We start from the raw sequence: 7,781 nt of genomic DNA, 5'->3' as shown, positions 1-7,781 counted from the left end.
AGCTATTTCCATCAATTTATGTTTTGAAGAACAAAAATAGAGAAAGTTACAAGGACATCAGTACTTTGTTAAAAAAAGAAAGAAGAAACATAATTTTGAACAAAGTAGACAAGAAAATGGATGTATATTGTTCATATTCGCCACGTACCAGCAAGTTAAAATTCGATCCGCGGGCCGGATAAAACCTTCCGGCGGGCCACAGTTGGCCCGCGGGCCGTAGTTTGCCCATCCCTGACTTAGGAAAACAAGCTGATGGACAGCACTAGATTATCGATGAAATGATCGTTAATATCGCCAATAATGAATTAATGAATCGAGTGAAGATGATGAAGATAGTGACGATAAAAATCAACATATAAAATCGTTATCTTAAGAAATGAACTGTGTGTGGTGTACTTGTATAAATTTCGCATTTGTTTATTTGTATAAATTCGCTCTTCGCTTTAACGGAGCTTTTCAGTTAACTGAGTTAGTCGTGGTTCGCAGTAACTCAAATAATCGAGAGTCTTCTGTATAAGATAAAAAACATCGTAATTGAATTAAAAATTTTTGTTTCTACACAAATGTATAGTTTGAAAAAAAATTCAAAATGTTAGCAGAAATTTACGCACTGCAGTCTTGATCATATATGGCAGTACTTTTACTTTCACGAACAGGGGGCTTAGCCCCCTAGTATTTGTATAAATTCGCTCTACGCTTTAACGGAGCTTTTCAGTTAACTGAGGTAGTCGTGGTTCGCAGTAACTCAAATAATCGGGAGTCTTCTGTATAAGATAAAAAACATCGTAATTGAATAAAATTTTTTTGTTTCTACACAAATGTATAGTTTGAAAAAAAAATTCAAAATGTTAGCAGAAATTTACGCACTGCAGTCTTGATTTAATGAATTTCACTGAAATAAAGCATAAAAAAATACAATTTAGAATCCATAAATGATAGAAGTTTTATTCGTACAGATCATAAATATATAATTCTACGGAAATAAACAAAATTGTGACAGAGACTCTAAATTATAAGCCATAGAGCGTTATATACTCATATATACAGTATCAAATCTTTCCTTTTAGTAATGCCAGTGGGCGTCGCGACCATTTGGACGAGATTAAACTTTAAGAAATGCGTCTAGACTCCAGAATGGATCGTCCTTAAGATGAATCATTCATGATGTATGTATAAGAAAATATGTTGACAAATAATTAAATTTGATTTATTTGATTTGACAGGATTTTAAGTAACCATTTTTTGAAATAATTGCCAAAAATGAGGGTCATATTTTCAAAAAACATCTATATGCAATTATAAATAATTACGGCATATTAAAAAAAAAATCAGACTTAATCACGTGAAATTTGCGAGTAGGTGCCATGTCTTAAGACAGATAAAAAATAACATTTAGTCAGTTTAAAACACTAAATTGTTAATTCTTATTTCCTTGCCAAGTTAACTTTGCTTTATTAATGGCTTCGCCGCATACCATTAGATTATCCATTCTATTCAACAGACAATTCGAGAGTTTTTTATTATTTTTTCACAACTTCATTAATTTAATATCAATTTCACATAAAAATATAGGTGTATTATAGAAAATATTTATATTTTATTATGAAAAATATATATATAAATTTGTATTTATGCATGAATTTGTATATATATTATATTAAAAAATATTTATTTTTTATTATAAATAATGATTATAGAATATTAATTAAAAATTAATTTAGCTCAAAACATACAAAATTCGGGATTACATGTATCTCGAACGTTTATATTTATGAAATATGTTTTGAGTCAGGTAAAAAATGCTATTTAGCCGGTCTTTCTTTTAGGTTATGACACAAAATTGTCTCGCCAAGTTGGCTTCATTTTCTTTAACGGTGCCTCATTATTTTATACCTCTCAATTGACAACTCAAGATTTTTTTTCACTGTGGGACTCGTTTAAAATCGGTTTCACATATAAGAATGGGCATCATATTTTTTTTACAAAAATACCCGTGTTTCCTAGAGTCATTTGCGGAAGTCGTTAAAAAAAATTATTTAGACATTAAACAAAATATTCGAAGTATAGGTGGTACCAAAATGAAAAATAAGAATATGCGTTTTCAGTTGCTAGAAAAATGCTAGCACTTTTTAATGTTTGTAATACGAAATTATTGCAATCAGTGTCGTTTTGCCATAGTTGCTTAGTTTTGTTTAGGATACCTGATTATTTGTTATTATCCGCTGAAGATTTAAATATCATCAATTATTAATTTGCAGAAGTTAAAAAATAAAAATAACTAGAAGCCATTTTTCCAACATTCTTAGTTTTATTGTATTTTTTTTATGGTAATATCGTCTAAAATAGTGTAGAATAATGATTCTAAGACTTCGAATATTAAGAGGTTAATGCAGACTTGTCTTGCGTACAACAAAATGAAAAATAAGAAGAATAAATAAAACTTTTGTGTCAAAGTGATGACTTTTACACACAAGTTTTATTTATCGTTTTTTTTCCCATTTAATGGATATAATTATTACAAAAGACAATATTATGGCCTTTAATATTTCAAGCGAGAAATTCATTTGAAGATTATCCCTACTGCAGAATAAAAACTAATAATATTGTTTGTTTTACATGTCTTGTTCTTCCAACATGCATGCTCGTTTCGGTTTCTTTTGAGAATAATAAATTTTATCGTTTTTTTAAACATAACATAAACAAGCGTGTTGATTTCAAATATTATCTCGCTATATCTCACCGAATTAATCAAAATGGATCTTTGAGATTATCTTATTTTTTGTACTTTAAATGAATGGAAAAAGATTTGGAGCATAGCATTTTAGAACACTCAATAATTTCCCGCTTTTTGAAAAACACAATTTAAATATTATGGACGTTAAGTCTTTTTCAATTTAGAAGTTGTTTTCCTGTTATTTTCTTAGAATGTTTATCTTCCTTAAATTTTTTCCGCTCTTTTTCATCTCTGTGCTTTTGATAAACAAAACTTGAAATTGCAACCTAGTTGTAAAAAATCGAAACCTCCTGGAAAAATTCTTTTGTATAACTCAATTTACAAATTACTTGTTGGAATATTTTCCCTTCAGCATTCTTCTCAGAGCATCGATCTGTTTGCTTTAGTTTATAAAATTATATTCCCCGCGAAAACTTTTTCTAAACGAAGCCATATAAACGCATATCGAGTCAAATTTTTGAGAGATTTATCTTTTTCTTCGATAAAAATAAGGAGTTGATTTTTTAAGCTCACATCGTCTGCTTTTTTGATCAATTTATACGTTCTTTTGCCATGGAAAAATAAAAGTTTACGAGATCGTCTGAGAAATTTTCTTTCGTGTAATGTACTTCTACTTCTTCTTTTATTTTTTATTCCACTTGTTCACAAGCTGAGTAAGGAAAAGGAAAATAGTGGCTTGATCCCATGAGCTTTGGAGAGTTCTTTTTCCTGACACCAGTTCTTCAGCAAGAGAAATAAATACCCTTTTATTTGGAAAGGCTACTTCTTTTCGTCTTCAGGGTTCAAGACTTAAATTCGAAGTCTATATTTAGTGGCTTAAAAATATTTTTCTACAATCAGATAATCTTCAGTGGTGTTTAAGTAAAATGTTAAACTAATTTCAGCAAAATATTTCGAGTTTGAGTTCAAGTCAAAAGGTAAACTACATGATTCGAAATAAAGAAGGATATTAATCTATCAAATTATTTAGTTTATAAGGTAAAATTAGTTTTTAAAATTTAATGATTTTCAGTGACTTTCTAAACTTACTTGATCTTTTTCAATGAAACATGAAAGTTTACAAGATCTTCTGAGAAATTTTCTTTCCCGTAATGTACTGCGACGAATTTAATTTTTAATTACGCTCCACTTGTATACAGATAGAATAATAAAAACGAAAATAGCGGCTTGATTCCACGAGTATCGAAGAGTTCTTCGACCTGACATAGTTCTTCAGCAAGAGAAATAAAAGCTCATTTACTTGGAAATGTTGATTAATTTGAGCTCTTGAGTTCAAGAATTTTCGAAGTAAATATAATTAGTGACTTAAAAAACACTTTCTCATCAGCCCATTTTTTTTTGGGTGTTTGGGTTGAAATGCTGAATTGATTTCCGAGAACAATTTCTGAATTCCGAAAATGATTTAAAATCTATTATAAAGGTTAGCTTCATGATTAGAGATGAATGGATAAAATAATTTACCAAACTATTGAGTCATTGAAAAATTGAATTTTAACACAAGCATTTTCACTGTTATTCTAATAGAAGAAAAATATTTTCAATGCATACTTACTAAAAATCTTGAGTCAATTTGCCATATATATATGTATATATGTACTTCTTTGACACTGCAATTAAAAGTCCTTATTTTGTTTTTCGTGTGGACAACGAAGAGTTGAAGCAATTTGAGCTGTAAGTTGGGAATAATTTAAAGGTTAAAAGCGATTAGTTCATGTCAACAAAGTATATTATGTTTCTGTTATACATATGCAAAATCAGTAATAATAATTTCATTAATTGCAATTGTTATTCATTGAAAATTACAGCATTAGTCATGCTGTTACGCTTTTTAAATATAATAAAAATGAGCGTGCTTGAATTCTAGAAGAAAGCATTCATGACTGTTATAAATGGCGGGACATTGAAAGAATGCGAAGAAGACATGCAGCCAGACATGAAATGTTTTATTCAATAACTTTTATTTGACTTAAATTTTAATTTCTTAAAGTGGAAATAGTTTTAAAGATTTTGATAATTTATTTAAAATGCATAAGATTTAACAGTAGAGCACATTTCAAACAAGTTTAAGTTAGTAGCTAGCGAAACGGTCATTGGTTTGCAAAGCAGACGATACAAACCAAGCAAAGATTGCATAGCAATGTTCGAAGATTTGGGGAGCATTAGCGGAGACGGGCGGAGCATACTAGAACTACCATTATGTACTATGAGCAAAGAGCAGGGTTATTGCAAGAACCTAAACATATTACAAACACATAGGTCAGAGCCATGTTGGCTCAGGGGATAGAGAGCTCACCTCCAAATGAGGTGCACAGGGTTCGAATCCCAGTAACGGTTGGTTGATCTTTCGCACCCGGCTCGCACCGACTACAGTGCTGACGTTAAATACCCTCAGTGGTAGACGGATCATGGATTAGAGTCCCCTAGTCGACTGGCTAACTGGGGGAGGTTTTTGTTTCCCCCCCCCCTTTCAAGTAACGCAAATGCGGGTTAGTTCCATCAAAAACTCCTCCCCGAAAACAAATTTCTCCCAATACTTGATCCGGAAGTTTCCCTGTCTTCGGGGTTAGGTTCACAATTACTTTGGTAACTCAAAAGTCGTAAATCCGAAACTGGGTCGGCTGTTCAACGATGGTTATTAAACGCATAGGCTTGGCTATCTTAAATTCTAAAGTTGCAAATAATGATTACATTTCATCAAAAATGCTTAGAGCTGAAGTCGTAGTACTTTAGCCCATCTCTTAGAATAGAGAACATCAATTTAATCGTCAAATTTGACCTTATTGCGACAAAGTTGTAAGAAATCACGTCGCATTTAAGCGCTCTAAACTTATAGTGATTGAAAATTCTTATCCTTATTAAAACTGACCTTATGGTTTCCAAATAAGTAAAATTATGGGAGGAATTTTAAGTAACTGAACTAAAAAAAAAATAAACTCGAAAAACAGAAGAGCTTAAAGTAATCATTTCGATTCATCCGGTAACTCTGGGTGGGATCTTCTGTAATTTAAGTCCTTTTACAAGTTGGAAAGAAGTTGCAAGGGGGTCTCTCAAATATCTTTTTTTAAATAATGCAAGTTGGAGCAAATATCTTAAGGGGTTAGCTCATTCTACCGCCTAATGTGTATGGTTAAAAAAGTTTTGTATTTTTACGAACGAGCTATATTGTTTGATACAGCTTCGTTTATGATGCTTTTTGCTTATGTTGCCAAATTTCAATCACACAAATCTAAAAAATTACGCAGTAATAATTTTATGTAATTCAAAACCGTAAATATAACGCTATTAAAACGATAGGACTTTTCATGAGATTATTACAAGTATTTCAAAATTGTAAATATAACGTTATTAAAACAATCGTACTTTTTGCGTGATATCACAATTAGTAATTCAAAACTGTACTTATTAAAATAATGATACTCTTCTAGTGATTATTGCATGTAATTCAAAACTGTAAAGAAAACGTTAATAAAATAATGCTATTTTTCATGCGATTTACGACCTGCAATTCTAATTGTATATATATCGTTATTAAAGTAATGATACTTTTCGTGTGATTATTTCATGCGACTCGAAACTGTAAAGAAAACGCTATTAAAATAATGCTATGTTTCGTGCGATTTACTACATGTAATTCAAAATTGTATAGATATCGTTATTGAAGTAATGATACTTTTCGCGTGATTATTATATGCAATTCGAAACTGTGAATATAACTTTATTAAAATGATGATATTTTTCGTATGATTATTACAAGAAATTTCAAACGAAATATAACTTAATTAAAATAAAGACTTTTCTTTTGATTATTACAAATCTATATATCTCCTCGTATCAAACAAAAATCGCAGTACTTCCATGCTCATAGTATTGCAGTATTTGTACTTCTCAGATAAATAAATATTTGATTAGAATATTCTTTCAGCATTGTCTCACCGTCAAGCACCTTAGTTGATAAACCTCAGGGCACAGACAGAAGATGAGTGTATGTCACAGATATATCGATGTTTGGCCCCAACAAATAAATCAGTTATTCTCGTCTAGATGATAATAATAATGCCTTTTCTCTCGGTCTAAGGAATCGTGAACTGTACTGGCACGAGGTAAATTAAAACTCCATAATTTAGTTTGTCATTATGAAGGAAAATATATTTGCGTATTACTTTTAATAAGAAGACTTACGATAGTAGAAAACAGTGCGTTTTGTTTTACTTATACTCTTAAAGGTTTAATGCGCTAGTCTAGTTTTACTTAGATTAAATGCACATTGTGTCAAAAAACAAGTACCTTAATAACTTTTGATCTATTTATCTATTTTTCTCTCAGAGAGACTCAATCTTAACCTTCTGAAAAGCAGCGCCCATCATATTGAACAACATTTGCTACAATCATTTAAAAAATAATATTTGAATCACTTAGAAACTAACGATTGAATCACTTAAAAAATAATATTTGAATCACTTCAAAATAATATTTGAATAATTTAGATAGTAATATTTGAATAATTTTAATAGTAACGTTTGGATGACTTAATTAAGTGATTACTAAAAAATTAATATTTGAATCTTTTAAAAAATTGTATTACAATCAATTAAAAACAATATTTGAATCACTTAAAAATAATATTTAAATAATTTAAATATTAAAATTTGAATCACTTAATATGATCACTTAAAAAGTAATATTTGAATTACTTTAAAAATAATATTTGAATCAATTAAAAATAATATTTGAGTTACTTAAAAAATAATCTGATTACCTAAAAAATTATATAATCATTGAAAAATGCTTTTGGAAGAGGATTTTTTTCTACTAGAAAGCGATTCCTTTAGAAGGCGATTGTGTGTGTAAAAATATAATTGGATTTATCTTTATTGGAAAAGAGCTTTTAATTAAAATGAAAAATCATAAGAAATATAGAAAATTCGATGGTAAACTTTTGTATAATTAGGTCCAATATAATGGATGTTGCGACTCAAGAGATATAAGTTGCTTTGGAACTATAAATTCGTTGCAGTATATCTTCTCGTTGCATATATATATATATATA

The sequence above is a fragment of the Parasteatoda tepidariorum genome, chromosome 10 (assembly GCF_043381705.1).
Source record: "Parasteatoda tepidariorum isolate YZ-2023 chromosome 10, CAS_Ptep_4.0, whole genome shotgun sequence".
NCBI lineage: Eukaryota > Metazoa > Arthropoda > Arachnida > Araneae > Theridiidae > Parasteatoda > Parasteatoda tepidariorum.
Note: the sequence above shows the minus strand (reverse complement) of the source record.